Raw genomic sequence first — 5,618 nt, forward strand, 5'->3', positions numbered from 1 at the left:
TCTTTGATTGGCTGCCTCCCGCACACACCACACTGGGGATTGAGCCCGTAACCTGGGCATGTGTCCTGTCTGGGAATCAAACCCATGACCTCCTGTTTCATAGGTTGACACTCAACCACTGAGACATGCTGGCCAGGCTTAAAATACTTTTCCATAAATGTTATGATCCTACAACTTGATTTTTCCACACAATCATATATTTTTGAGAATTGTCCAAGTTTATATGTATGTTAAATTTACTCCTGTATCATCTCTAGCACATATATAAACCACATTTATTGGTGATCATATCCTACCAATAGCCAACACTTAATAGCATTGACCTCTACCCAAAATTATTTCAAGTCCTTTCTGTATATTAACCCCTTGAATTCTCTCAAGGGTCTAGGAGAACATAGGGGGAAGTTGAATAAATTTCTTATCGTCAAAGAGCTAGTAAGTGGCAGGGTGGGATTTGGGGCCCAAGCCTCGAAGTCCAGGCTCCTATAAACTATACCATACAACCTGCATTTGGGTTGCTTCTCAGTTTTTGAGAGTGCAAGCAAGGCCTCAGTATTGTATCAGTCAGCTATTGCTGGCTAAAAAACCATCCCCAAAGCTTAATAGCTGAAAACAATAAAAATTATTATTCCTTGCCGTAGCCGGTTTGGCTCAGTGGATAGAGCGTCGGCCTGCGGACTGAAGGGTCCCAGGTTCGGTTCCGGTCAAGGGCATGTGCCTGGGTTGCGGGTGCATCCCCAGTAGGGAGTGTGCAGGAGGCAGCTGATTGATGTTTCTCTCTCGTCGATGTTTCTAGCTCTCTGTCTCTCTCCCTTCCTCTCTGTAAAAAATCAATAAAATATATTTTAAAAAAATATTATTCCTCAAGATTCTGTGGGTTGACAAGATGTTTCTTCTAATCTTATCTGGACTCACTGGCTGTGGTCAGCCAACGGCTTGGCTGAATGGGCTCACTCACATGTCTGAAGTCTCAGCTGGGATGTCTGGCCTCTTTCTCCAGCTGGACTTCCTCACATGATGGTGAAAAGGTACCAAGAATCAGAGCAGAATCTGCAAGGTCTCCCGAAGAATCGGCAATAGTCACTTCTGCTGAATTCTATTGGTTAAAATGAAGACATAAGACTAGCTCAGATTCAGAGGGTGGGAAAATCGACCTCACCTCTTAATAGGAGGGACTGCAAAGAATTTGTGGCCATTTTTAAACTATAAAGTAAGCTTCCTATATGCTCCTGGTGCTTGGTGGGAGTGGTGAGGTGGTATTGTCTCTAGAATGTGCACCAAGGAGTAGAAATCCTGGAACTGAACTTTTCAACCTTAGTTTTTAATTATATTAAGATTATTTATTTAGATATAATTTGCATACCATAAAATTTACCATTTTAAAGTGGTGAATTCAAGAGCTTTTAAGTTGTACAACCATCACTATTACCTAGTTACAGAACACTTTTATTAACCCAAAAGGAATCCCTTACCCATTAGCCATGAGCCCCATCCCCAACTCCTCAGCTCCTGGCAACCACCTGCAGATTTGCCTACTCTAAACATTTCATACGAATGGAATCATATAGTCCATGGTTTTCTGTGCTTGGCTTCTTTCACTTAATATAATGTTTTCAAGGTTCATCCAGTCCGTAGCATGCATCAGTACTTCATTCCTTTCTATGGCTGAATAATGTTTCATTGTATTAATAACTACATTTTGTTTATCCATTCACCAGTTGGCTATTATGAATAATGCTGCTATGGATATTCATGTACAAGTTTGTATATATATTTTCAATTCTCTAGAATATATACCTAAGAGTGGAACTGCTGGATCATATGATGATTTTATGTTTAACCTTTTGAGGAATCACCAAACTGTTTTCCATAGCAGCTGAACCATTTTACATTTCCACCAGTAATGCATGAAGTTTCCAATTTCTCCACACCCTGGTCAACACTTGTTATTTTCTAGTTTTAAAAAATCACAGCCATTCTAGTGGGTGTGAAGTGGCATTTCATTGTGATTTTGATTTGTATTTCCCTAATGATTAATGATGTTGTGCATCTTTTCATGTGCTTGTTGGCCATCTGCATGTCTTTGGAGAAATATCTATTCAAATCCTTTGTCCATTTTTAGAAATGGGTTGTCTTTTTATTTTAATATATTTGTATTGATTTTAGAGAGAGAGGAAGGGAGAAGGAAAGTGAGAGAGAAATATCAATTGATTGCCTCCCCTGATTGGGGGTTGAACCCACAACCTGGGTATGAACCCTGACTGCGAATCAAACCAATGACCTTTTAGTGCATGGGACAATGTTCAACCAACTGAGCCACACCGGCCAGGTCATTAAAAATGGGTTGTCTTTTTATTGTTGAGTTGTAAGAATTCTTTATGTATTCTGGGTGCTAGACCATTATCACATACATGATATGCAAATATTTTCTCCTATTCTGTGGATTGTCTCTTCACTTTTTTAATGCCATCCTTTAAGACACAAAAGTTTATGTTGATGAAATGCAATTCATCTATTTTTTTCTTTGGTTGCTCATGCCTTTCGTGTTATATTTAAGAAATCATTGACTGCCGTAACCAGTTTGGCTCAGTGGATAGAGCGTCAGCCTGCGGACTGAAGGGTCCTGGGTTCGATTCCGGTCAAAGGCATGTACCTTGGTTGCGGGCACATCTCCAGTGAGGGGTGCGCAGGAGGCGGCTGATCGATGTTTCTCTCTCATCGATGTTTCTATCCCTCTCCCTTCTTCTCTGTAAAAAATCAATAAAAAAAATAAAAAATAAAAAAATAAGTCATTGACTAATACAAAGTCCTAAAGATTTACACCAAAGTTTTCTGCTAAGTATTTTATAGTTTTAACTCATACATTTAGGTCTTTGATTCATTTCTAGTTCATTTTTGTATATGGTGTGAGGTAAGGGTCCAGCTTCATTCCTTTGTGTGTGGATGTCCAGTTGTCCCAGCACCATCTGTTGAAAAGACTCTTCATTCCCCCATTGAATGATCTTAAACCTTTTGTTGAAAATCATTTGTCTATTATCACAATATCAAATAGCAAGAATGATAGCCAGCATGCTTGCCTTGTTCCTAGTTTGGGAATCATTCTATTTTTTCATCATTAAGTATGCTGTTTGATATGGTATATATATATATATCAGGAACAGAAATTTCCCTTTAATTCTGGTTTACTAATGTTTAATCATAAATGAGTATTACATTTTATCAGCTACGTTTTCCTGAAGGTATTAAACTGATTATAATCTTCTCTAACTAGATACTATGGTATATTACATTAATGTATTTTCTGCTGTTGAAACGCCCCTGCATTCCTGGGGTAACCAATTGCAATTATTTTCTACTATGAGTTCCTTTTCTAGATCCTTGTCTCAGATCATGCATTGGAGTGGCAATGTCATTTCCTGTCTTGGCTCCTCATCAAAAACTCCAGTTGGAATGTTCTCCTAGATGCTTCCGGAAGTTTGAATTTGCTCATTAGTGATGGGGGGTGGGAGTGGGGGAGGTGGCCAAGAGGCTCTAGGGCAGAGCCTAGTGCTTTAGGCTGTGTAAGTATTTGCTATAGAGGATCCAGGTGAAAGCCAATGAAAAGTATAAGCTTATTATCTCATGTTTTGAGCACTTTCTAATACACCAGGCACTGTGCTCAGTGCTATATATACATTATTAATAATGATGCCACCTGAAACATAATTTTATTAACCAATGTCACCCCAATAAATTCAATAAAAAAGTTTTTAAAAAATTACAATGCCAGCTTGGCCACTATAGCTCAGTGGTTGAGTGTCGACCTATGAACTAGAAGGTCATAGTTCTATTCCCAGTCAGGGCACATGCCCAGAGTTGTGGGCTCGATCCCCAGTGGGGGGTGTGCAGGAGGCAGCCAATCAAGGATTCTCTCTCATCATTGATGTTTCTATCTCTCTCTTCCTCTCCCTTCCTCTCTGAAATCAATAAAAATACATTTTTTAAAAATACATTTTATTGATTTTTTACAGAGAGGAAGAGAGAGGGATAGAGAGTTAGAAACATCGATGAGAGAGAAACATCAATCAGCTGCCTCCTGCACACTCCCCACTGGGGATGTGCCCGCAACCAGGGTACATGCCCTTGACCGGAATCGAACCTGGGACCCCTGAGTCCACAGGCCGACGCTCTATCCACTGAGCCAAACCGGTTTGGGCAATAAATAAAAATACATTTAAAAAAAATAATGATACCAGCTACCATTTATTGATTCTTTACTCAGTTCAGGCACTGTACTATTTGTCATACAAATAGTATTTCATGTAATCCCCATAATCACCCTATGGAAAGTGTATTATTATCTCTATTTTACAGATGAAGAAACTGAGGCTGAGAGAAGCTAATTTGCCAATGGTCATAAGACAGAGCTAGGGTTCGAAATCAAGTTTGTCTTGTTGCAGAGTTTGTGACCTTAACCACTGCTATCCTTGCTATGGCTAATTAGTTTTGTCAGCCCAAACTCCCATGATCAGTTTTAAGTACGGACAGCTCTGTGTGACTGGTATGTGACTGACCACTGCCAAGTGTGACTGGCTAGAGTTATTTATGGTCTTACTGGTCTTTTTTTTTTTTTTTAATATATTTTATTGATTTTTTACAGAGAGGAAGGGATAGAGATAGAGAGTTAGAAACATCGATGAGAGAGAAACATCGATCAGCTGCCTCCTGCACATCTCCCACTGGGGATGTGCCCGCAACCCAGGCACATGCCCCCGACCGGAACCGAACCCGGGACCCCTCAGTCCGCAGGCTGACGCTCTATCCACTGAGCCAAACCGGTTTCGGCAGGTCTTACTGGTCTTAATGTGAGGGCATGACATATGCTCACATGAGGTTTTCTGCAATAACAGCTACCTTAGGGAATTCACGGTGTGTAGTTTTTTAAAAATTGTGGTTTTTTTTTTTTTTTTTAATTTGAGAGAGAGGAAGGGAGCTGGAGAGAGAGAGAGGCAGGAAGGGAGCAGGGATATGGGGAGGGGGAGAGAAAGAGAGAGAGGGGGGGGGGGATTGATGAGAGAGAAACATTGATCGGTCCGCACGTGCCCTGACTGGAATTGAACCTATGACCTCAAGGGGCATGGGACTACACTCAGCCAACTGAACTACACCAGCTAGAGCAATGTGTACTTTTAAAAAAAGCTTTTAAAAAAAACAATAGCTTTAGTCTGGCTGATGTGGTTCAGTGGTTTATCTCCATTGCCCTCTTTTCTTTTTCTCACATCCCAATCCAGTAACTCCTGTTGGTTCTATCTTCCAAATATATTCAGAATTGGACCCCTTTTAAGACTGGATTATGGTCCTGGTCTCCACTGATCCCCACCTTCTGCTTTTGTCCTCAATCTGTTCACCCCACAGCAGCCAGATCATGTCACTGCTGTGCTCAAAACTCTCTTCTGTCCTTCTCAGTGCAAAAACCAAAGCTATCCTAGGGGTCCGGACCCCCTTACTTCTCAGATTTCTTCTTCTACTTCCTCCCCATTCACTCCTTTTCAGCACTCAGGCCTCTGAACTGTTCCTCAAGCACCAAGTATACCCCTGCCCATATGACTCCTCTAATCTGCAGCACTCCTCACTCAGAT

This window comes from Myotis daubentonii, chromosome 15 (assembly GCF_963259705.1).
Source record: "Myotis daubentonii chromosome 15, mMyoDau2.1, whole genome shotgun sequence".
Lineage (NCBI taxonomy): Eukaryota > Metazoa > Chordata > Mammalia > Chiroptera > Vespertilionidae > Myotis > Myotis daubentonii.